This window comes from Anticarsia gemmatalis, chromosome 5, assembly GCF_050436995.1.
Source record: "Anticarsia gemmatalis isolate Benzon Research Colony breed Stoneville strain chromosome 5, ilAntGemm2 primary, whole genome shotgun sequence".
NCBI classification, from domain to species: Eukaryota; Metazoa; Arthropoda; class Insecta; order Lepidoptera; family Erebidae; genus Anticarsia; species Anticarsia gemmatalis.
Genome location: NC_134749.1, coordinates 14,055,347 through 14,083,243, shown reverse-complemented (window position 1 = coordinate 14,083,243; position 27,897 = coordinate 14,055,347). Strand labels below are relative to the sequence as shown.

General features: G+C 34.3%; 1 protein-coding gene across 1 annotated transcript in view; it reads right to left on the bottom strand.

The window, feature by feature from the left end:
• The window catches only part of LOC142973222 (lachesin-like), a 95,929-nt gene extending 75,342 nt beyond the window's left edge, over positions 1-20,587 (bottom strand). The window contains exon 1 of the mRNA XM_076114859.1: positions 20,354-20,587. The gene's annotated coding sequence lies outside the window, so the exon portion shown is untranslated. The remainder of the gene's footprint in view (positions 1-20,353) is intronic.
• Positions 20,588-27,897: the final 7,310 nt, after the last annotated feature.

The window sequence follows — 27,897 nt, the reverse complement described above, 5'->3', positions numbered from 1 at the left end:
TAGTCACGGGATATCATTTTGTCAAGTTTATTTTTAAATATAACGATAAATACTTACATTCATAATATCACGCCTGCTATACCCGTAAGTTAAGACAGTGGTGTATGAATGAATGGGTGGCGAGCCTATCACCATTTAGCGAGTACATTGCCAAACTCAGGGCTAGTAGTAATAGTACTTTTCCCTAACCAGAAATCAAACCTAAGACGTCACGATCAACAGCCGAGAACACTACCAACAGCACTACAGAGGTTTGAAGTGAATAATACCATCTATTTGCCTCATTTTATTAGATTTCAATTCTTTTTAAAGAAATATTTCATTATTCTAATCGCTTTACACTCTTCTATGATATTTTTTATCGCCCTCTATAATTCTCATATGTGATCTAATTAAAAACTTTTTTTCTCTTGTTAGCGGATTCTCGGCTAGCGAAGTGATGAAATAGAAAATTCTTTTCTCTTACAAGAACGTGTATTTAATTCTAGGTATTCCTTAGGAATAGTTTGTTATTTTATTGGGTATTGTGTTGATAGATTAGGGCTTAACGGGCTTAGCAAATACCTCAATGTCTGATCCGATAATATCTTGGAGTAATAAAGGATTTCGAGTACTATTGAGTATTGATCACTTGGCCCACTTGTCATTAGGTTGTACTGTTTAGTCATCATAAAAACATTAGAATGGGCTTTTGTTGGATTATGTTTCTTTTTTGTTACATCGACTGTACAAAATATTTTGAAAAGACTCATGATTTAACAGTATGATTGTAATAACGATAGATTTCAAAATGAAAACTTAAATGAAATTTATGAATTTGTCACAAGATATAAGACGTTTTATGCCTGTCTTTGATTTTGATTGCAGTATATTTTTTTTTAGAGTTATCCCAAAACTTAATTTCAAATTTAAATTACTCGATCCAATTTTAGTTGTCCCAACCCTAGCATCCATCCACGCATAACAATTCTATTATTCATCAGATACATTTAATAAAACTTTTCGTACAAAAAACAGTGAGATACACGGGCACACGTAATCCACATTATTTCCGACCAACATTTAAAGTTTCATTCCGAGTGTCACAGGCAGTACCCACAGCCTCCCCGGAGCCTCGAACAGAGGGGTCTACCTCCCGGCTGAGGAGTAAAATGAAATATAGGCGGGCGCGCGTTCCGTGGAGCGTTTTTATTGCCGCTATGTGTAAAGCTTGTAGAAAAAAATTACTCTCAACTCAGTTTTTTATTTGGGGAACACAGGGACGGATGCAGTTAGGTAGCGTGGGTGCGAAATATTGCAGATGTAGCGTTGTTTAAATATGTTTGGGTGCGTTGGTCCTGAATATAAAGAAGGTAACTCTTGTGAGTTGAGTTTACACGCTACGTGCATCGTGATGTGTATTTTTTTTTGTGGCTTGTCTCACTTTAATTTCAATATCCGGAAAAAATGCAGAGAGGGATTTTAGTTCAGGACCAGACGTATGTCATTATGATACAGCTGCTATACTAATCTTACATGGAGTTTGTGAACAATGGCAAAAGAATTGTATCGCACGCAAAAAAGAACATTTTCTTACTATCACTTGCTACTGTGCTTTCCAAAATATATTACTATTCATCTACGCACCCGTTTTTAATTAATTTAGCACGCACCCGGGCCCCTACTCCGTCCCTGTCCTAACACCCGCGACTCGGGACGAGGTGATGATAATTTTTTTCTTCCAACGCCTTCCTTCCCCTTGAATATTGCTCTCCAAACGTCTTTATTTGCAGCCGCGCGTAATTGTCGAAAAGCGAAATAATGGGTGGATTACAACCGCCCCGGTGCTCTGCAACGCGTTTAATACAACTTTTTTTAAGGTAATGTGAAAAGGTGAATTGAATGTTTATGATTATATTAGGTTCTGTTTACAGTTGATATGTTTTTGACATTGCGTTTTATTTTTGAGCCTGTTTTGGAAACATTTGTACGTTGATTGTGTCCCTTACGTTCCAGAACTATACGGATTCGGAATACAAAAGCAAAAGTGGGGTGCAATATAATGGTTTTATAAATTATATGCGAGGTAGAAATGTAAAACGCAAAAAAAATCCACCTCTAGATTATTTTATGTTCACAATTTGATGGAATATTTCTTACATCCCGGTCACTGTATTTTTTCGATGCAAAACCAGTCCTACTCATAAAAATCACACTCCGTAAGAGCTATAGCTATGTATACGGCATAGCTTCATTTGATTCTCGTCGTTAAGTTACTTGAATGCAAGAGAACGTCGTGTATTATAATGTGTTCGTGTAATAATATTGTGTGTAATAACTTCAGAACTTTCGACTTGCATGTATTTGCATATGCCACGGTTGTTTGTTTAGCCGCTTGTGACCTAAGTCGAAGCGAGCTAGTTGAAACGTCAAACAATTGCAAATAATACACTATTGGTGTAATTAATTTCATATATTGTATTGTATTTACATGAATACAATACAATATATAAAAACTAGTTTTTAACAAAATATTTGTGCTACTAATTTATCATTTTTTAGAATCCATACAAGTTTCTTAGCGAGCTTTGTGTCCTTGCTAGATATTTTGTAAGAGCAAATCTTTGACTTCTATAGCTGAACCCATTATGATAAAGAAAAACTAAGAAAATATATTGTGCTGAACACACACTATTGTTTCAAATTATGTTAGAGCTGTTCTATGGTTCTGTATATTTATATAGATCATAGAAACGATCACCTAACTCGCTACTAAATACGACAATAGAACACAGTCAATAAAATTGTGGAGTTACAAATACAAAATTCACTGTCACTACACTTTGTTATGGATTTCAAAACAAAAACAGTATTTTTTAGTTTTAGCGTTCAGCGGTTTTACGAAACAAAGTATAATCCGTTGGAAATCTGACTATTGTTCGTATTTAGGAATAATAAAATATTCGAAGCTTAGGGATTTGGAAATATTGTTTTGGTGACGCGCTGTGCGGTTTATAATTAAAAATATAGTCCGAACATTCGCGAGTTTGTGTTGTGGAATGTCAATAAATGCTGCCTCCGATGTTTTATACGGTAGTTGGAAAGACAATATGGTGGAATTTTTGTAATGGGTAATGGTGTCTTCATATTTGTTCAAATTTATTAGTAAGTTCTGTACAAATGTATTTTCCGGGGTAAAAGTAGACTAGTATTAATTGTCACACTTCATCTTTCCATTCGATGGCATTTTTGCGAATCAACATATTTTTTGCGTTTTGTGAGGTCTCAAGAATTAACCCTTCCTTCATTACAGTAGCAGTGAAACATCAATAGGTTAAATTTATATTTATTTTTTATTGTGCGGACAGAACGGATTTGTAATGCTTCATTAAGTGCAGATTTTTGCATTATCTAATTACTTTACTCGAAATTTTTCATACATTATTAATTATATTTTTTTACACATTTCTGTTGTTTTATATCACTTAGTTGCAAATTACAAGTATGTACTGTTTTTTTAAAGTAAATTATTTTTTACTCGGTAGGTTTGAAGATGTATGGAGCTTGCCAACCCGCAGTTGGCTGGCACAGTTGATACTCCAGGAATTTAAACGAACAGTAATTGTAAAAAACGTAACGTGCCAAGTAGAACAGTATTATTGAAATAATGTTTATAAATCTTTTGGACTTTTAACCTATGAATGCTCTTCGTTTGAGAATATACTTTCAGGATAAGATCTGTTATGTTTTAAAACCATTTTACCCAATTGGGGCTTTGCATACCTTCTACGGGTTTTTTTATTACAATAAGGTATGGCACTTGTCCCACCGCCGACGACAAAACGACAAACTATCGGCTATTTTCTCGTTCAAGAAACGTATAATAGATATGTATTCCATGTAAACAAAAGAGACACATATACAAACAGTTGATCGCTGACTGTTCAAATTGACGGCGAGCACTCGCTTCACTAGTCTGTTACTAAGCGACCAGAACCATGAAAGATAACACTCGCTCAGCGATACCCGCGCGATTAGAACACACGTCGAGAGAGCAACCAGCTGTCATTTCTCTACGATGATGACAGTGATCCGAGTAATCGCTCGCCTCACTCACGCACTCGCTTGTAGCAGAGCTACACAACTACCGCAACTACGCACTCGCTCCCCGCTGCTCGCCAACTCGTTTCCAATTCTAGCTCTACTCGTTACTCGTTCATCGTTAGCGGTGGGACAAGTGCCTAAGGTATCTTCTGCAACCTCCGTGGGAAAGTGATTACGGTGGTCGCCACGCCGCTACCATTTCGTCGTGGGTTCGATTACCCTACAAAATAATTATTGTTTGTTTCGGGTCTGGTTGTAATCTGGTCTAATGATTGATATAAAAGTCCACGTCAAAGAAAGCCTTTAAAAAAAACCTAAAGAATCGATTTCAATGATCTAACTATTACTGCTTATTATCAAAAATCTATGCATTTTCATCAACTAAATTAGTGGACTTCAAAGTACATTGCTTAACTTTTTTCATGTAGCTATAATAATACCTAGTAAAAAGGTTGTTAAAAAATTAACTGAAGAAACGTAAAGTCTTCCTCAACGACAGTCTCATAATGACACACGTGTGTAATGACGTCACGATGTGAGGTGACGCTCAAACGTATGGAGCTTCATCAAGACGGAGCTTAGAACAGATTACTTACTTGATTATAAACTTGTTCAAGTTTTTTGTTTGGGAATTTGGAGTAACATGTAGGTACAGTAAGAGATTGGTGAGAAGAGAGGTAAGGTTAATTTGGATTTTCAATAAATGTCATGTTTTTAAAATTATGCTTTATTTTGTGTCTCCACCAATATATAGTTAGACACCTTGTAAATCCGTTCTGTAGATTTTGACTTTATCGCGAACAGACAGGAGATGCGGCGAGGGCCTTTATTTTGTTATACATAGGAAGACTTTTAATGATACTTTAATTTTCTAAGATTATAAAAGTAGTTTCAGTAGAGTTTTATTTTAAAAGCTAACTCTCGCACTAAGAATTGCTCTTATGTCGTGGGGACTTTTACAAACATACAAACAACGGATAAAAAGTAAATTATATGTTGAGTTGTTTTTATTTTAGTAGAATAGTCGAACGTGTGTTTAGATTATTGCTATGCGCGCGATATATCAGCCAGACATAAAATTGAAAAATGAGTATCATTTATATTTTTACCAACAATTTTCGCATAGGTAATTATTTTAATTCAAAAACAATTTCCGCATTATAATTTTAATTCAAATATAATAAACACCGTTAAAATAAGCATCCTTTCATACAGGATTCAAAGATACAAAACCATACTCATTAACGTTATTTAAATATAGTCCTCAGGTGGTGGTCCCAAAAGTTTGACAAACACTGTCATCAGTGTACACGTGGCGAAGTAATCATATAATTTATACGGTATTTTCTTTACATCCGCGATGAATAAGTTCCAGTTAATAAAGGAATATGTTAGACTTAAAATCCCTTTGACCCCTTTATAAATAACAGTTTCTAAGAAATTTTTGAGATCGTGTAGGAGTTTTTAGAATTAGGTGTCTTTTTAGTAAAGGTGATAAACAGATTTGTGACAGTGTTTTGTAGTTAAAAACTTATCTCTTTTGTCAAAACATTCGACTATCGACAACCGGCTGGTTATCAAAAGATGTTCTATGATAAACCACACAACGCCTCTAGCGGGCGTCGTAGGAACTATTTTGGCAGTAGATTTTAAATGTCACCGATGACCGTACAAACTTACAAGAAAAAAACAATTGAAACTATTATTTAAACCTATTATATTATAACCTTATAACCTAAACGTATGTATTTATATGTTTATTCTAGAAATAACATAAAATATTATCCCTGAATGACATTAGTGCAATCATGCAAAACAACCACTTCAAATCATTCAACACGCATTTCTTCGAAACGATAAATAATTGATAATCGAATACTAAAATAATTTATTTTGTATAAATGTGTAAACAGAATTGATTGGAACTTCAAAATTAAAAGCTTTTTTAACACAATACAATTATAATAACAGAATGCCTCCAAAATTTTGGTCATACCAGCGAAAGAGGAAAACTTAGGCAAGAGACACAACTTAATCGTTTATCCCTCCTGTCCCACCTTGCACCGGACTCACGGACTATATAAAGGATATCCTTGAGGAAATAGTAGCAGATCTCAAAACAAATACATACAGTGGTTATAGTCTAAGAGCTATTCTCAGAAGAGAACTGTTTGTTCGGATATGTACATCTCTTTGTCTATTTAGTGTCTTGGTTTAGGAATGACGTTTGTTTTCGTTTGAAGATGGGTTGGTTTTGAGTTTGAGTTTATCATACGCTTATTAAGCTAAGCTACTAGAGAATTTTTCATAGTTATGACAGTAACACAAGGTCTTTAAAAAACCTCTCATAATAGAGGAACGATACAATTACATTGTTAATACAATAAACTGGTATAATATAGTTCCGTTTACGATCATATTCAATGGATTAACATGAATACTTCTCATTCTACACAACAAGGTAAAATAAATTATACTACTTCTTAACATAATACTCCTTTATACAAAAGTTGCATCAACATAGGTCCATTCGTTTACGAGCTACGATGTCAAAGACAAACGTATCAAATCCACAACACACATGTATTAACATCAAAGTATAAAAAACAGATGTAAATAAAAAACTATAACGCCTAACTCCATAACCACATTGTCACTCACAGTTATTGTAATAAGTTCAAAATTAAACCAGCTTCACAATGTGGCAAGCATACGTATGCAATGAAGGCATACACTGTACTAATAAGAAACTCTGAGAACTGAGCTAGTGCTGAACAAACTTTCCTCACTTATAACTTTCTCAGAGGATAATGTATTACTCTAGAAGTAATTAGTTTTCCTATCTCGTTTTTCTGTTTTACTAGCTAATTTTGTAGACTTATGTTGTTCAAGGTTTTGTGACTTAGTCTCATCTAATACTGAGCTTTAATAATGTCAATTTTGTCTGAACTATAATTGGTTTGAAAAGGTCAATTATGTTTTTGACTTTTTATATTCTATTGACTAGGCATTTTCCGCAGCCTTTTTCTTTTTAAATTGGCAAACAACTGTTTCACACTAGGAACTAATTCGAGTGGAACTGGACCACCAGTAATCTTAATAACATTAGTTCCAATTACTCCCGCGGGTAAAATACATAATATTACGCTAATATTTTATAGTTTAATTTGTTTGCATAACTCCTATAGTAACATACACGAACAGAAACAAAACAATATTATAATTCTCACAAAATTACGCAGAATCCACGTGCCCGCAAGCCGCGGCTGATCTAATTCATTTGCTAATCTATTCAGATATATTAATGATCCCGGATTCCACATCTCATTAATATACAATCATATTTAAACCCTACGTAACGCTAACACTGTGTTTTATTCAAATTGGCTAAAGACAAACAGTGAGATAGTTCAACCGGTTATAAATCAGAATCAACTCTACGTTCGTGTGTAAAGCGAATGTAGTTCATAATACTAAGGTATTAAAGTCGGATATTGTGTGAGTTGAATAAATTAAAAGAAGTTCGCTCCGTTCCTGTGTAATTTCCTTACAAGGAGCCGCGAGTTACGAGGTGTAGCGGAGTAATATTCGTGCCAATTAATATTTTATGTGCCGAGCTGAGTAGTTACTTGCAAACTTAGGAAATGTGGACAATTAAGAACTTGTTTATGGATTAAAATTCGGAGACGGTGTAAAGGAGAGAGTTTTAATGATTCTGAGTGAAGAGGGTGGGATAAAAAGTGTTGAAGTTAATTATGTGATACTTGTAGTGATTAAGGATGAAGTGTATATTGGTTTGGACGATAAATATTCTTACAATAATACGCCGACAGGTTTGCGGTTAAAAAGTGTGCTAAATTAGAGATAACTAAAAATTTTAGGCCGATTGTTCTAGCCTCAAACCGAAAAAAATCTATGAATGTTAAAAGTAAACCTAGATAATATTAAGATGAATTAAATTATAAATTATGCTAAAAAGTTTGTATTGAAGACATAAAAAACGTTGCTTACGTTAAGTCCAGATTTGTCATAGAAAGATAATGATTTTTGAGAATTTGGAAAGGATGTTATTTTAACTGTGATTACTGACTGTGACTACAATTCTACCCTGAACATATGGTAACACATTTTTTTTTTATTATAGACAATTATGCTCGTGGCTTAGTTTACAACAGCCGCACGGATCGATCTCTGAGGTTAAGCTACGCTTGCCGAGGTTGTTCCGTGGATGGGTGACCATCTTATACATATCGAGTTCCTCCGTGTTTCGGAAGGCACGTTAAATTGTGGGTCCCGGCTGTCATTTTCGAAGATCTTTGACAGTCGTTAACAGTAGTCAGAAGCTTGAAAGTCTGACAACCAGTCTTACCGAAGGGTATCGTGTTAATACCCAAGTAACTGGGTTGTGGAGGTCAGATAGGCAGTCGCTCCATGTAAAACACTGGTATCCAGCTGCATCCGGTGAGACTGGAAGCCGACTCCAACATAGTTTGGAACAAAGGCTAAGCGAATATATATATATGTATATAGACAATTATCTAAAATTTTATTAAAGAAGCGTTTTAAGTATTATGAATATTAAGCTCTAAAAACTCGTCACATGGTATCTTCCATCTGTTTTTACCAACTCTACATTTCAGACCAATAGCTTCATTACATTTTAAATCTTGCACTTTGCAAAAAAACTTCATAAACTTAAACAGCACTTCAAACTTCGTAAATAAATCATCATTGTAATGTTTTACCGCTGTTCGCTCACATCTCGTACCGTCACGCTTCACTCCACACTCCACTGGCTCGGGTAGCCAAGTTTCTCCCCTTTTGTTACTTTTTCATAACAATAACTAATTTCGTTGGTTAATTAAGCAACTGAGAAATGTTTGCTTGAAAATTTTAATGTTTCAATACAGCGTGGCTAACATGAAGTTTTGTGCTTCGGTGCTACATTCGCAACTTGGTTATTGTTAGTCGCGGTTTCGTTTGAGCGATAAACATTATCGTTTCTAGTTTTTATTTGACTTGTTACTTTATAAGTGGTTGTATTTAATGATATTGCTTTATTTGTTTTATCGTTGTCTATTATATTGGGGTTTATAATCGTACTACCTTTTCTGCCTGAAGTATAGCAGGTACAATTTTTAAGCTTTTACAAAGGTTTAATTAATTATTGTCAATATTATGAGTTAACGATAGTAAATTTTGATGAGAACCCGTAAAACATAGTAAAGAGGTCTTGTACAAAAGACCCTAAGCGTTCGGCGGGCAAACGTACAAAAAAGACCTACAAAACTGTAATTATAACATGATTCAGAATATTTACCGTTGGCAGTCTATAAGCCGGCTAGCTTAAAAACCAAACTTGACTGCTCAACTAGTTATCCTACAAGGTTGGTTCAAGCGTCCAAGATATCGTTTATATCTAAGAAGAAAATTTTAAATCCAGCGCCGATGTACACCAAGGGTTTACTAAAGCCGGTATTAGATTTCCGTATGGAAGCAGGTCAGGCTGTTCTCATTTATCGGTTTATTTCCTCGCCTTCGGTTAGCTTTAAAGAAATTTCTTTTCTCACTAAGCTCCGGAATGCTAACGTGCTGAGTTCAGTTATTGAAACGGTAAAAATGTCTTGATAAAGTTAATGGGAGAAGTTCTGTTAAGAACTTAATTATGTTGCAGAAGAATTATAATGTAAGTGGAATGTATGGAGGTCGATAAAACTACGTTTATTTAATTTTTATTTTAGCCCATCACTGTCCCACTATATGCCGAGGGTCTCCTCCCGGAAAGAGGGAGGAGTTAGGCCTTCAGTCCAACACGCTGGTCAAGTGCCGGTTGGGGACTTCGCATACAGTCAAGTATATATTAAACAATTTTTAGGCATGCAAGGTTTCTTCACGATGTTTTGCCTACACCGTTGGATCAAGTGATAATTATTTCTAATACACACATAATTTCAGAAAATCGTAAGACAATGACTGCAGTTATATTACTTTTTACTATTCTCATAATAGTCTTGATCGTTTGTATCGTTTTATCTCCGAAACAACATCGCAAGTGAACTTCATTGGAACTCTTGTTAAGTTGGCTCCCAGTGGCGGTGCATTTATTGCTATTGGTTGCCTCTGCGAGTTCGAGGGGGAAGATAAACTGTGTTTGTGTCTTTTGTTTGAAGATAAGATAAATATTAGACTGCTGCGTGGTGGAAGTTTTTGATGATAGTATTTTGAAGACGGTGGAGGGTTTTATTAAAATTTTCATAGAAACTTATTTATTTATCACGTTCATTGACTAGTATAGTTTAGTAGAATATGAGAATATTAGGACTCATTGAAGGCAAATGTATATTGTTCTGAATGTTTGATTTAATTTCAATAACACATGTATACTTTGAAATGATAATGCTAGAAAAAATAATTGTGATATTATTTTATTTCAAGTAAATCAGATGATGACAAACAGTAAAAATAATACAATGAAAATATTAATCATAAATATTAAACGTAAATGAAACCAGCAATACAAATAAAATACAATCCAGCGCTACTGATCCAGCGAGCTGTAGCTCGATTCTCTACTATTATCGACTACCGACACCCGGCTAGCTATGAGAAATTTTACACGAAAATCTTTTTAGCGCCTCTACCGGACTCCATAGGAACTATTTTGGCAGCACAATTTAAACGTCAAACTCTCGATATTCGTCAGTACAGATTATTGCGCTACTGATGAAAAGCTGGATAAATACTTGACCAGGTCGCACGTGAAATATTCGATATGTTCATTACGAGCGTGTAGTTTGTGCAAATTCTATGCATTGTTTATTAGTGAAACACGATCATTAAAGTTTCATTCGGTGCAATAATCAGCGCGGCTTAGCGTCACTCGGGAATGATTGATAAATCTCATGGAATAACCGCGTGTAAATTTACTCATGGTTTGTTAGAATTTAATGTTTTAATGCTGTTTTGATTCTACGAAAACTGTATGACAGCGAGGTTAACTTTGTTATGATTGCGTATTGTGGAATGGTTGAAAGTAAAATTAAACATTTTTAGTTAAATGTGCTGCTGTACATTTAACTATAATTAAATGTACTGAACCAGGGAAATATTTGTGACTCCTTTAAAAATGAGGATTTAAATGACTTAATGATTTTACGTAGCAGCAAAAAGCAAAGCTTAGTTAGTAGCTACCTTTGTAAAATCCTGATGATGAATTTCGTTGTACCTGCGTAACCAAAACATGAAACTAAACAGCCAATTTGTTTCAACTAAACAAGAGCATGCAAAATTCACAAGAACCAGCCAATCCAATCAGAGCAGACACAATCGCACTAACAACCTGTTTTTATCTAAACAATGGAAAAATCACGGGCCCGGCTAAAGTGCTAGCAAATCGTGTCCCGCGTGACGTTGTCGCAAATTCCCTCGCTTTGTGCCCGTTTGAGCCCAAATAGGGCCCGGTCCCTTGGCACTGTACCCAAGGGAGGACCTGTATTGAAAATAGCGGGTCAACCCTCCGACAAACCGGGTAGTTTTATTTTATTGAAAAGCCTCCGTGTTACTGCAGCGGCGATGAATTTTTCGGGTGCTTGCCTCTGTTTTCGGTTAGTTTTGAGTAATTGTTATTTGTTTGGGTTTTTTATTTGATGTGTCTGTTTGTGTCGTGTGTTTGTGAGTCTTGCGACATAGACATTTTTCGTAGGAACTGCGGTAGATCTAGTTATGACCTTACAATGCAAGAACTGAAGAAGTTTGAAAACTGCTAATGCAACAAGCAATGATAATGATATCAAAAAATATAAGAGAGATAAAAAAAGGGGTTTCACCAGTTGTTTTTTTTATTGTATTATCAATAAGAAAAAAATGTCCAAACATTTACCACACTTTTTGTAGTAAAACTTTCAATATTTTAGGCTTCATAATAGTCACCGACTAATCAAACAGTTGAAGGTAATAAAGTCATATTCTAAAAGCGATATTAATGACTTAGTTCAACTGAATCTGCCAGAGCTAAAATAAAACGTTTAATTTTACTCAAGTCGGTAAAAACGTTATCAGCAAGCGAACGGGAGACTATTTTTAATTAGCTTTTCTTATTACAGTTGATCAAATTACCTTCGCCATTTTTTCTTTTAATTTTATAGAATGGAGATGTATTTTTTATGTCACTTTATAAAGATGTTCAGTATATATTTTTCTATGAGGAAGTGGTGTAGTTTTGAGACAAGGGATTGATTTTAGGATAGTAGATAAAGAAAACGTATTTCATTGCACGATTGTATAATTTGTGCATGTGTTACATTTAAGAGAAATAACATTATTAGTGTAAAATTAGCTGGTATTACTGAAACTGGCCGCCATAGCCCAATATCTACTAGGAGGACATTATTTAGTTAATATCAATTATAAATTAACTGCACAATGAATACTAGATAAACAAGGACCGTGGCAATAAAGAGCACAATTTAAGAAACTACAAAATTAAAAGCCGTTCAAATAAAGTATTGTTTGAAAAAGTTTATATCAATAGTAAAATAACCATAATTTCAACAACGAATTCTTAAACTAGTCATTAAAAAGAACCACATTTTGACCTTTTACGGAAGTATCAAAATATGATATTATCTAATTACTTACCCAATGAGTGCAATAAGTGAACGATGCGCTTGAAGCACAATATTTGCGTGCGCCGTCGACGCAGCGGTCAATATTGACAGGCTCTTCAGATTTAAACGTAATTAATTTTGTATTACTTTGTATGAGGCGCACTTTTTGTGTCAATCTTTACCTTTTTATGATACTCTTTATAAAATGTAAATTGACTGCCTCTGTGGCGCATTGGTAATTGGCGCAAGTAGTTTTCCTCGCAAGAGGTCACGGGTTTGAATCTCGACTAATAAAGATCTGCTGTCTAGAAATACACAGAGATTACCCACAGTTTAGAGTTACAGTTATGATGATCATAGAATTTTCCTGAGTTTGGAGGTTAAAGTCACAGACATTTATGCCTAGAGTTGCACGTGAAACCGTTGGTCCTATGTCTGATTTCTCTGGTCGTGTTGGTAATACATCTCACTATGTTATGAGAGTGATAGAATAAAGAGTGTATCTGAATATTATACATACTCTTGGCTTACTGTAGTACGATTCTCTACCACTATCGACTACCAACAACGGGTAAGCTATCGAAACAAAATGTATGACATACAATTCAGCGCCTCTAGCGGGCGTCGTAGAAACTATTTTGGTTGCACATTTTAAATGTCAAACTCTCGATACTCAATGCTTCCAATTGCGGTACCGAAGACCATAAATAATCGTTTGTTGTTTAGTTTCAATCAAAGCCAGGAAGTAATATCTAAATTGATTTCAATGAGTGCAATCATGATGCATCGGAACAGCGATAACCTTGCAAGTTGCAACGAATTAGCGACTGGAAAAATCCGTTGTGTTATTTCTTTTAAATCAAATTTTTTGGAATGTTTGTATGAAAAAATATAATATCTCTTGGGATTATATTGTACTCAACAAAATTGTGGATATCAACTTTTTAAAATAAAATGTATATATGGGGAAAATAGCTATGTGGTAAAAATTTTACTTGCAGCTTTATTTATATAAATTACTGCTTCGTATTTTAAATGAACAAAAATAACATTGAATCAATCATCAAATCAAAACATGGCGTCGGAAACGTTTGATAAGAAACTAAAAACACGGCACAAATATGATAAAGTATATTTAAAATGTAAACAAGTTTGATATTGCTTATAATATTAATGTAAATGTTGGTCTGTTTCGTTTTTTACATTAAATTAATTAATAGTGGCCGATATTTGGATATGGCGGCCAGTTTCGTTTAAACCAGCCAACTGTGCAGGACCTCTTTATAGTCTCCAAGTGCATGCACAATATACATGGATAAACTTTGTATTCCCTTACTCTCATAGCCCGGTGGAACGGTTAAATCGACACGACCGGTGGTCTAGCTGAAGACCGATGGCTTTAGGTACTCTTCAAGGCACGGAGGTCTACTAACTCAACATCCGAGCAGTCTCTGAGAAATTCTTAAAATTCAGTGGAGGCTTTCTGACTCAACCCTTCGTAGCCCAGATCTTATTAACTCGAGAATACGCTAGAGAGGCAGTCCAAGTCATACATTCATTACTGTCTTATAGGTATTAACAAATTTGAGAGAATAAGACGCCTAGGTAAAAGTTATACATATATAGATCCTATCATCTGATATTATTGTACACTTCAAAAAACCTGCAGTACTCGTTTCCGGCGGGCATGTATCGTGAGATATGAATAAAGCAAAAGAAAGAAATCGTAGCACAAGATGTTCTTGAGTATTTGTTTGTGTTCTGAACAATGTTAAATTATAGCTTGCATTCAAATATAATTTATAAAGCTTTTTTAACTGCACGCCTTCCCAGGGTCTACTTCCAAACGAAGAAGGGTATAGGCCAATGCTAAATATGGTAATCAAAAATGTGTCTTTGTATTTCTTTAATTTGATCATAGTTGAGAATACGCATACAGTTGAATAGAGTTGCCGTTAATACTAAACCGTTTTGATTCACAACTATTTTACGGTTACAATTTTAAATCACAACAGTTTCACCGAAAAATCACAAAAGTAATCTTAGCGGTAAAAATAATCCAGCCCTTTCAATCCACGAGAAAATAGTTCCATCTTCGTACGTATTCATCGGTAACCTGTCACAAAAAATGCCACTGACAAAACGTCCTTCCCAAATCAAACGTCATAACGACAATATCGATCCCATTGTGTGCGGATCTAATTTATAATTCACATACGACGTTATTCAACCATGGAGTAATCCCATAGTATTTCATCAAACGCAAATAAGACCTCATATAGCCTATTGTCTCCGTTGTTCATTGCCTGCAGATGACGTGTATAGAACAATCTGTCGACAAACGAGTTTAGACTTTAGACTCTCAGTAATAAGGTGGGTTTTCCACTGGCTGTTGTTCATGATAAGAAAAGGGGATGTTTTTTTGTTTAAATTATAATTATTCATTTTCGTTTGTCCCGCACTGTGGATGATAAGAGTAATGGAGTTAATCATTTTCTGTTATTTATCTTTCATTATTTACGGTACAGATTGTACGCTTTAAAGATTACAATGAATTCGGTTAATTTTATTTCGATTTGTATTACTGGAAAATACAGCAATTTGAATATTTTTGACATTAATATTAAGGTAAACTTAATTTACATGTTTATTTGTGTTCTAATACTAACAAGTTAGAAGTAAGTGAGTAATAGTAAAATTCCTACATTTGGTAATTGACTATTGAAAGTGCTTGTAGGAAAGTAGCGTAGTTTAAAGTAATAGATATCAATTAATTTCAAATGTCAAGCTTTTAAATACAATTCAATAGTCATAAATAAATAATGAAACTTAAATACGTCAATTTCAAAAAACCCATAGCACTTCAAACTTTAACATTTAGCGAAGTAATGTCAAGGCTTTTACAGTCACCACTTACAATATAATCACTACTGAATATTCCATCAAAAGGTTTTACGTGACGATAAACTGAAAACTTGTAAAACAACCTTTTTACTAAGGTAATGAAGGACTGAACTATTTTTAGTTTAGTAGTAAAGTGTCCAATGCGCACCTGCGGCTCACTTTGTGAAAACTGTTTAGTATTTTATAATAACTTTTCACTTGTTATACTCTTGTTTACTATAGGGGTCGCATAGCTATGCTTACGGGTCTGCAAACGGGTTAAGCAGTCCATGGGGCGGTCATTCTACAGATGGGTGATCACATAGTCGTATTTGAACAAAACGTCTCCATGCTTCAGAATGCACGTAAAAAATCCGCCCCGGTTATTGTCTACTAAGATAATATTAGATAAGCCATGTCAAAGGAATATTGGGAGGCGTTAATGGTCAATCTAGTGTCAAAGTTTAAACAACTTTGACACTAGATTGACCATTAATCATACTACAAAACAAAATAAAAAACCTCTTGTACCCGAGGTGCATGTAAAGGCGTATACACGGAATCACATCTACTTTTAGTAGTTTGTGATTTTCGACAAAGGCAGTTGTCACATAATTTGTATGCAACCAAATTCCGGATAGATAGGTACTATCGAGAATATTTCCGCAGAAATTAAAACGAGTATCGCAACGCCCTACTTGGAAATCGAACTCGAGTACTCGGGGGCTAATATCACATTGCACTAGAAAAGCAATCATCAATATTATTATGTTTTTTGATAATGAAACGATTAAATTATTAGGAATTATATGTGTTATTAGCGAAATAGAATTTAATTTGATGCTGGCAGTTATAATAGTGGCCTCGGGATATTAATCTATTTGCTGATTACTAAATTAAACATATCAGTGTTTAGTCAATATTGTAAATACATAGAGTATTAAAATTTAAAACCACTCTGAGCTACCTGTGCTGAATAACATACTATTACGAGGTTAACGCAAAATAAATGTTACTGCAGAAAAATGAAACATTGAATGTTCATTCTCGGTTTCAATGTCGGGTAGAAAAAGCGCTTTTGTTTCAATAGGGCAAGTTATGAGTCTTATGGCACACACTTAATTTGAACATAAAACAGAAAAAGTTTAATTGAAATAGGGTTAGGTTTGAAGAACCGTAGGGAGCTTTACCCTATTAAGGTTACAGAACATAGTAATTCTTATTTACTTTCAGGCATACAAAAAAAGATTATATTTTCATAAGTTTGAAACAATTTAATTGTATAAGAGCAGTTTTTAAGACTACCGTAAAAACATGCTCCACTAAATTACAAGTACATTTTCATATCCTTCAAGCTATCCTAACAACTACTTCCCAAAATATATCACCCAATACATTTCTACACGAATAGTTTATAATAGTTACTCATAAAGTGTAACGCAGTTGTTGGTACGCGTGCGAGTGACATCCAAACGACGTCACTAACCCTTCTTCTAAAAGATATACGACGGGGGGTTGACGATTTGTTTTTGTATAAATGCTATTATTTATTCAGATTCGTGATAGCTTTATTGTGCGTATTTTTTTGGGTCGTATTTACAGGTGTGTCTCAAAGAAATAATTGTATTAAAAGTTATATTCGAAACCTTGATAATAATATATTATTAAAATTTGTTAAGATATTAAACCAAAACACAGATTCTTATGTTTTAGTAATTAACTTAAGCATTAGCTTAGTTTCAGTATTTAAGATCTACATTTTGCTTAAAAGTTAATTATAATTAAGTTTTAGTCAATATGGCCAAGCTGACAACAAAAATATGTATACAATATTATATTTTCTAAATTACTATTACATATAAAATTGGATACACAAGTATAAAAGTGGTTTCAGATAACCTAGATGCAGTAGCTGTAAGATAACTTTAGAGCCTTCAAATTCCTATAATTCTACACAAATAACAACGAATTTGAAAATCTTCCGTACATATTTCTTTCTCGTAACCAAATTGTTCTTAAAAAGGCTTAAAAAGAGGCTGTACTGTTGAAAATGAGTCGCGTCACCGATCCCCGAGCAAGGAGCGTAGCGAACTTTTACCGTCGTTCTATTGGTGGATAAAACTCCGCCCAGCTCGTCTGTGTTTCATACAACGAGGCTTCGGCTTATTGCCGAGAATTACTTACCAAATAAACAGTATTATGTTTTACCTGGAATTGTCTGAGAGGGTAAAGGTTTTGTACATAATATATTTTTGAATTTAATGGCACGGGTTTGGTAGCAATATGACAATAGGACATTTTTTTTAAACGTAACGACTAGGCGACCAGACTTAACGACAATCATTGGTGCATTACACATAATAATGTGAGTCGGATTCGAATTATTGTGTCAAATAAATCACCTGAATCTGATTTTCACAGGCTGTGTAAGCAATAAGTATCATACCCTAAATTTTACAGACTCTAAAGGCCCATTCTCGTACAACACAGTCACTGAGCGCAATGTTTAGTATTAAATCCCTGGACTCTATTTTTTTGTACGTTATCTCTGACTAAAAATAATTGACTGACCGTGTCCCAATAATACTTTAATCACGTAATATTATTTTGCTTAAAAGACTAACAAACTATCTCTACATTTTTCACAGTGACTGGTAAACCGTAGACCAGGTAAAGAGTCTACAAATAATTCAGACCAGTGATATCCGATCCGTATTGCGATCCGTGTTCCGCACCCGAAAGATGTAGGATTACGTTTCTATCACTTCTTTCCTTATTCTTTTGTAAGTACTCCATCTATTATTTATTAAAGCTCTAAGATTTACTAAACGTGCATTCGGTTCTGGCAAAAATTGTGTTAAAGAGTCTAACTGTTTGGCGTTATGAATGAGAATAAAATTTGGTTCAAGTTTTGTGGAAAAATGATTGAAATTTCTCCAGAAACCAGTAAAGTTCCTCATAAAATCTGTAAATTTCCAACTGAAAAAAATAATTTAGTTAACCTAACTATAAATTATTAGGTTTTAAAAATAGCACATTAAATAACTTCGATTCCACCGTTTAAGGCTAACTGTCGGATAACTAAACCGATAGATAAAGTAATAGCTCATGTTCGCAAATTACTATAAAACGTAGCTTCATTTTTTAAAGCCAAATATTGCTTGTCACGTCGTTAGGTACTTTATTTTTACAGTTATGAAAGTAAAGACAGCTGCAAAAGGTTTTTTATTACCTGAATCTTTATAAAAAGCTTTACCTACAATTTACTTCATGCGCAATCGTATTTTCTCGGAAAATCTTATTATAAATAAATATTATGAGTACAATATTTACTTTGATATCGTGTTTCTATGTACCTAAGTAGTGTTTCCGTCGGCATTCGAAAGCTTATTACTTTAACTATCTTTTGTATAAGACTCCACGTGTAGAGGTTTATCTATCTTAGGTAACTATCTTCGTTTCTATATACTAATCTGTTAAGCCGTAGCTAGGTCATAACCATTCAAATAGACAAAAAAATACCCCTAATCTCTTATATTAAAGTTAGGTTTTTTTCAAGGCTAGATATTTCCTGTGAAAGCTGAGTGGTAAAATGTGGCACCGCCCACGCAAGTGTTCGGCGGTTCGAATCCGAGGCAACACGCCATGATTTTTCGGAGTTATGTGTATTAGAAATAATTATTACTTGCTTTACTGGAGAAGGAAAACATCGTGTTGAAACTTTACATGCCTAAAATGTTGCTTAATATATTTTTTTGAAGGTATGCTAAGTCCCTAACCCGCACTTGGGCAGCGTAGTGGACTCAAATCTTAACCCCTCCCTCGTTCGGAAATAAACATTGCCCAGCAGTGGAATAGTAACGGGTTAAAAAATATCCCATCGTCGAGCAAAGGTCTTTCGCAATCTTCTCAACTGATCACAATTCTTTTAATTATGATCTTTAATAAAAATAATTTTAAATACCAAAAAAACAGCTAATTATTCATGTATTATTTCGTTTTTATTAGCACTCTTTTATCTGAGTAAACAAATAGTACTTTGAAAAAAAACTATTTTACTCTTGATGCCCACCAATTACGAAAATTAAAGTGTGGTAATAGTGGCCCTCCATTAATATTTTACGATGACATAACCCTGTATTTCGCAATAACAATATTAATTAAAATTTCTATTTTGCCATATTTTAATAACCTTTTAATTCAGCTCGCGTTCCAGTAAAATATTAATATTATAATATGTTTTTTAAAATAGACATCTGGAGTGTGGAGTCCGTTCCTTTTAATCTCACAAAAATCGTATTCTGCTAAAAATAGTCAAAAATATATGTAAAGCCATAAAAAAATATTAAAGCACAATTTTTTACCTTAACGGCACTCTCGAATTTCGTCAAAAATAAAAAAAAGTTAATTTTACCAATTACTGGGCACAGGTTTCTCTTTGAAACAACAGAGCTTTAAATATATTCCATTTCTTTTAGATAACTTTCTTTAAAAAAAATGTTCATAGAAAGAATTGCCTATCAACCCCTTTTCCTAGGTAGATTTGTTATAATTAGCGGTCCCAAAAATATTCGCGTCCATTAAAAAATGCTACTTTATAAAAATATAGACCATCACATTTTTAAATATTTATACAGCACAGAAACTTATTTTGCTACAATTTAAACCTGTAAAATACTTGAACATCTCACAAAAACAACGAAACAAACTTACCAATTAATTATTCACAATAGCGCAGAGAAAATCCGCATTAAAAACAATACCCGAAAAACCAAACTCACCTTTTCATTTCTTTATAAAAACACGTTTAAAACTCCAAATAGCTGTCACAGAAATCCGTATGCACTGAAAACAATTCGTTCGTATGAACACTTCGAACGATGTACGGAGACGTAACTTAAAAACTTTTATCGGGGGGGAAAAAGTCGAGTACAGGCTCGCGCGCGCTGCCGACGACGGACGGCGACTCACTGAGCGAGCAAGCCTCCGCTGCTCCACGCTTCTCCTCCACCCGAACGCACCAAAACGATCTACTCGGTTACATAGTAAGATCGAAATTTGATCGCAGTTAGAACGTACTAAGACGGCCCGTTGGCTATTTAGACTGAAAAACGTGATGCACGCATGCGCGCGGTCGTTCAACCCTTGCAGTGATGCTGCAGGGATGATCAGCTACATTAAACTGGGTTGTAAGTTACCTGTTAGCGCCACTTCGAACCCCGCGAGCCGCGGCGGGTTAGTGTTTAAGTGACACGTGATTAATCTTCTTAATTGGATGCTTAATTATTTATAGAAATGTATTGGATTGTTATAACGGGTTATTAAAATAGTGGATTGTAGGTTTGAATGAATTTTGTATCAGCTGCGGTTGCTATCAAACTAATTTGTATGATTACAAAAGCAAATTTCTACTATCAGTTTTATACTGGATTACCAATTTACAATATTTTATAAAGTTTATTTTCATCGAATCAAAAAATGTCTCTATCATGTAAAATATTGCCAGTCTAGTGAGTGCTATTTTTTACTAAATTATCTAGAGTACGAGTAGAGTTATTTATCAAATATGAATCATATTTTAAAATAAGTCATAAGTATAGTAAAACATTTTTTTTAATATTACCACTCACACTTAATCTTGTTTTATTACCAATATAGGTACCGTGTAAGTGTATACTTACCGAATTTATCGTTGCACACGCATTGCGTAGTCCATGCGCATTCCCACGTAGAAGCTCTACGAAATGCGTCTACGGTTTAGCGCTACGTAGACATTCTACGAAGCACGGAAAGGCTTTTGCAGCTTACTTACAATACGACTTCCTATAACATTTTTAGTGGAGATAGACAAGCTTTTTGAATTAAAAAGACTTTTATTTTTGACATTAGATATGATTTTAAATACCTAAATTAGATAAATAGTGAGTATGGGCTTTATTTAAATAGCTGTCAAATATTATTTTTAAACAGCTTTATTACTTTCTTCCATATTAAAGTTTTTCTTTAATATAACGTAACAGTTAACTGTCTTTTTTCAATATTCACAACTTACACGACCTACCAAACAATCAGTCCAAACATTAACAAAATTACCCTACAACCCAAAACCCAAAGGACATAACCGCCAATCTCCAATCAATTACGATCACTCCAAAGAAAACTATCCAACGAAATAAATAAACCAGTTGGGATCTAAGATTGACGTACAAATCAAATCAGGTGATTGTTGGCCTGAGGTTGAATAAAACTGAGTGCTCTCAGATTCCCAGTCAATATTACTGTTTTGACGTTAATTGCCCCTGATTTAGAGGCTGTGCCGCTAAAATGTGCCGCGGGGCTTGTGGAGCGCTGATTGCCGATAAATGTGTCCGGTCGTGGTTGCGTAATGTTTGATTTGAATGTTGTTTAGGATGTAACTGATATGTTATGCTTTATATCCAGGCCGTATACCTATAAGTCTAGATGTAGAGATGTACTAATATTGAGGAGATTCAAAAACGAATTAAATTTATTTGATCTTGCAATCGAACTTTATGATCGGTAGTTGCCAATTTTCAAATTCAAATTCGAATTCAAATTATTTATTTCACTCCACTCAAGCGACAAACTAAGGGAATAAAAATAAAATTAATTACGATTAAGACTTTCTTTTTTTGTGTCATCGCGTCATTAAAATGACAAAATTATTTCTTTGATTTATGTTAATTATTTAAATATTTTTTTGACAGATTTTACCACCATTACATCTGATAGCCTTCGTAAAAAAATACTTCTATTGATAGAAATATTACCCCTTCAAATAAATTATTATTTCATCCAACAAAACTATGAAAGCGTCATTTTAGCAGCCGCGGTGTAGTAATCGGTGGCTGCCAGTGACTTTCATTGACAAATTAGATTGATTCTCAATATTAATGTACAGACCGTTGCCGAGTCCAACACGAGCCGGGTTCGATTCCTGGTAACTGTTTCAATTGCCCATTGAAATTTAAATGTTACATTTATTGGACGGATTATTTCACTATGGACAGTGTAGTTGGTTGAATTGAGTGAAATTTTCTAGTATTTTAGATCTCATTCGGACGGTGTCTAGTGCTTTGCTTGAAGTATAAGTGGTTTTTTGAAGCATCGGCCAGGTTTGGTTGTGAAAGAATAAAGAACAGAATGTACTTGCGTATTGTGCGAATAATACATTATAAACAAAGTATAGCATCGATGGCCGGTTCCAGTCAAATTAGCCACCGTACCCGGATATCAGGACATTTTAAGCGCCAGTGAGTTGAGAACATAGCGTTACAGATTTGATTTAGAATAATTTTGGTTTTATAGGCAAATGTTCGAAAATATTCCAAAATAAAAAATCTATTTGCTTCATCAAGTAAAATTTTTATTATTTTTTCTAGAAGGCACGGAACCGGGGATAAGAGCTAGCGAAATAGTTTTCTTTTCTATCTATTTCAAGTATTACCAAAAGTATATTGACCTCAGCGATCACGTTAAACGCTGTATATAATAATAAAACAGGTATTTTTAACCAAAAGGCTCTATTCACCGTTTAGCTAGAACCGTTCAAAAGGTACTTTCTGCCAGTCATTGTGACAACGATGAGAGGTAAAATATTATGTTATGGTGACGATAGTTCTACGGGTTGTCTGTTTGTTTACGTATAGCTTTTTAAGGGATATTTTTTAAGAAATAGATTGTAGCTATGGATGTACATATATAGAATTACATTATTACTCCGACTCCTATTGATCCGATTTTTGATTTTTTGACTCCTATTGATTTCTTTTTGTACACAAATAGTCAGTGACACATAGGATACTTTTTATCTAGAAGTTAGTATCACATAAGTAGAATGAGCAAGGTTAGCGAGTGAAAAATTGATAAAAAAATGAATTAAGAATGTTGTCAGTTTGTCACTTGCTGAGTTATGCAGAAAACAGTTGCCTATTTGCTACAAGTTCTTTTTATTGGATACGAACTGACTTACTTTCCTGAAATCACGCTTATAAACGTAGTGGTTGGCAGAGATGAATTTTTATATTTTCTACGGACGCGTCATTATTGACTTCAAAAATAAAAGTTAGTAAGTAAATCTTTGATATTTTACCTGCCTAACCCTAAAGGTGTGATTTTATGTTTGTATGTATGTTAGGTGTATGTATGTACTTCAGACTCTTTGCGCATGCTTAATCTCTCTACTAAATTGTTGAACTATACTTGCGACGGGAGATCGCAAAAGTAATATTATTCTAAAGAATCAATATCGCTCGCTAAGTTATAACTTATTGAATAGTAATGGACCAGTGTCCATTAGCCACCGCTAAACTACCGATCAGACCACAAATAAATTCTGGTCTCGGTTTAAATGTTACACCGATAGTTTATTGTAGGGCGTTCGTTTGTAACCTTTGACTGACTTTTACAAGTTATTTGTTTTCGCTTTATAGTTCGGATCGTTGTTTTAAAGTTCTATTTCGGTGTCTATGATTTTGGGCTATTTGTGAAACGATTTGATAACTTTTGACTAAGATTAGAATAAGTTTGGGTATATTATTGTGGCATAGTTGGTATTAAAAAAAATAAAAAAATAAATTTAACCCATTACTGTCCCACTGCTAGGCAAGGGTCTCCTCCCGTAATGAGGGAGGGTTTAGGCCTTGAGTCCACCACGCTGGCCAAGTGCGGGTTGGGGACTTTGCATGCCCTCAATAAATGTATTTAACAAATTTTAGGCATGCAAGGTTTCCTCGCGATGTTTTCCTTCACCGTTGGAGCATGTGATAATTATTTCTAATACAGACATTACTTGGAAAAGTCATTGGTGTGTTGCCTCGGGTTCGAACCTGCGACCACTTGCGTGGGAGGTGTCAACTTATACCACTCGGCTATCACTGCACCTTGCCCCAAAATCGAAAAAATCTAACAATCATTTATCTCATCTAGCATATAACGTCCACTATCCACTGATTGTTTTAGCTAAAATTCGAATGTGTTTTATAGCCAATTTATACTGATACCTTCTTAAAAAGACTTCTTTTATTATGAGTAAATTTGTTACCTAAATTCAAGTGAACCTGCGTTACACTAGTAGTGTAGATATTTTAATAGGTATGCGGCTATTCATTGACGTGGCAGGTAACGCCGATAACCGCTCTATCACCCACAGTGATATATTACAGCCGGCTTATATTAACACATACTACCGATGTGTCTGGCTTTGCTTGTGGAACGTTTGTAGTTAAGTAGATTAAAACTATGTAACTTTTACTTGTATTTTGTACTAAGTTATCTTATTGTTAATCGTTTAAGAGCAAACTCTTAGATAATCATACCGATCACTGGTAAAATAGTATCAAAATAGAGTCTATGACGTAAAGTATACAAAATGTGTCCAATAATAGGATTTAAGTCCTTCAACATTTTATTTTTCTTTCAGAGTATGAGATAAAAACACAGACAAGTAAAATATTTTATTTACACGAAGAATCTGGTGAGAAGTAGCTTTAGGTATTGTAATTGATAGGATTGATACCTCAGTTTATTGTAAGTCTGATACTTAGTCAATGACCAGTGCAAATAGTTATACCATTATAAGTTTATTTTTTGCAAGTTATGAAGTATACACCAATATTGGTAAAAATATTCTCCATTGTGTGGCTTAGAGTCAAAATGTACAGCGTCTATTATGTGCGTGTTTCTAGAAAGCCACTTGATTTCAAGTGTTCAATTTCTCAAGAAACCATGTCAGAGTTAAGCTAAAAACCTTCCCAATAGAATCAAAGTTCTCTGTCCAAGTGCTATAACCAATCGGATACAACTTCGTCATAGGATTGTTGGCTTTTCCTCAGTACAAGTCGATTGAAATAATTAACTTGCTCTCAACACTGCTGTCTTTGGAACTTTCCAGACGATAGATTAACATCTTTTTTTAAACGGAATTTGGTAAAAATATTACAGTAACGTTGAAAATCAATTTTTTTTTATTGTAACATTTCGTCTGTTGTATTCAAAAATCTAGGCAGAAGTGTATGACATTTTCCCACATTTTGTTGCTTACAATATCAATCCCATGTAAGTCTAGCGACACAACTGCGCATCGTTCGGTACCGAACGTTCCATTTAACGCGTTCACGGTGTAATTAAAATCATCTGTGTTATCAATCGAAATTACATAGCGTTAATTACACCATCGAACCTTGCCTCGCCAAACGTTTCACAGGTGTGTCGCTACACTAAGAGAAGATAGCTAAATACCCTATAACCATAAGGTAGGCAACATTATGTCACATTTTTACAGCATATTATAAACTATTGATATGGCTAAGTAAATGATTAAAAATCGCCATAAGTTAAATAACTAAAAATAGCGGACTCTCAGCTTACAACTCTTTAACCCTTACAAAAGACAGTTGCAGTTAAACCTTATACTGAGTTGTTATCAGATAGGAACAAGTGGACGCAACTTGCACACTCGCACGTCTCTTCAACGATGTTGGAGTTAACAACTACTACACACTTTTCACTATTGTTTAGGCGTTAAGACTTTTGTTATCTAGGTCGATTGGAGGTCATTGACCTTTCTATTCTTCCATGGTTTTTCTTTTCGGTAATTTTTTACTATCGATTGAAAATAAACAAAACAAAATTGAATTTCTTTAGTGCTTTATCAAATAACTAGCTGACCCGCGCAACTTCGCTTGCGTTACGTAAGCGTTAAAAATTTTCCCCGTTTTTGTAACATTTTTCACTGGTACTCTGCTCTTATTGGTAGTAACGTGATGATATATAGCCTATAACCTTCCTCGATAAATGGACTATCTGACACTGAAAGAATTTTTCAAATCGGACCAGTAGTTCCTGAGATTAGCGCGTTCAAACAAACAAACAAACAAACAAACAAGCAAACAAACAAACAAACAAACTCTTCAGCTTTATAATATTAGTATAGATATAATTGAATCACAAATACTAAATACAAATTAATGGTAGAATAAAGTAAATTCAACATTCAATGTGAAAACATTTTTTTATAGAACAAACCAAAATTGTGAATGCATTGATGTCTTAACTGTTCAATTGTTAGTTCCATGTAACAAGGAGCGAGCATATTTTTGCCATTTACTGTTACCAAACTACTACTTAGAAACGTAGCTGTGACCTGCATTACTGATTTTGTCTTGTATCTTGCCTTACAAAAGATGAATTAAATTACATTCTAAAATGATAACATTATTGGAGAACAGAAGGACAAACCTTAACTTTAATATTAGTAACCCAATGACAGTGCATATCATTGACCGCGTCGTCTTTATGCTCGGTCGAGATAAGACATCAAAGGTACCGGCTATTCACATCTGTTCACGTGTGTTCCTGTGTTCACATGCGTCTCAATAGATGTAAGGTTTTATATAAAAAAGGGCATTTCTATACGTAAAGACTAATAAAGAACTTTTGATTCCTTAAAATTAATGGATGGGATGTAAAAAGACATACATAAGTAGATCATATCTGTGAAGTCTTTCAAAAGAGTCAGGTACATACTCGTACTAACACGATGTATTGATGTACCAATAGTAAAAATAAATTCGCAACATTCGCTTTGTATTCTGCCTATTTTTTTTTAAATGTCAATTTTTCAACCAGCTTCTGAATTTAAGAAATTACATTTCCTTAATTGATATGTTTTTTAATTAATTTTAGACAATGCCCGCACTAAGAATCACTCTTTTATCGCGGTGTGGGAATCGAACCCACGACCTCCCCACGATGTTAGCCGCGTGGTGGCGTAAACCACTGCGCCACGGAGGTAGAAAACAAGAAAGAATTCCGGCAGGAGATCTTTATAAATCCTAGCAGAACAGAAGTTAATGGGTTACCTAATACTTATTAATCAATACACCAAATTCTATAATAATATTCCCTAGACGCCAACATGTCTGCAACAGACGTTTAATTTGATAAAACAAATATTTTCTTAAAGATTAATGTCCACCTTAATCCGTTGCTTTTTCAATCCTTCGCCCATAAATCTTTGAAATTAATTGCATCGTAAATTATTTAATATTCGAAAGCTGTTGCATGTTACTGATAAAATATAAATATTATCAACCCCTGTATTTGACGAGGGGTCAGGTAGTCCAATATTTTATATAAACCACACACCTGTGATACGATTTTTTACTGTATTTTAAGATAATCTATGGAGAGTTTCGCATATTAAGTCTATTCGAAAAAAATTGTTCCTACAAACATGTCAGACGCGCTGATAAGTTTTCCTTAAATAGATTCGATAGCAAGCAGTAAAAATCACACGTTAAGG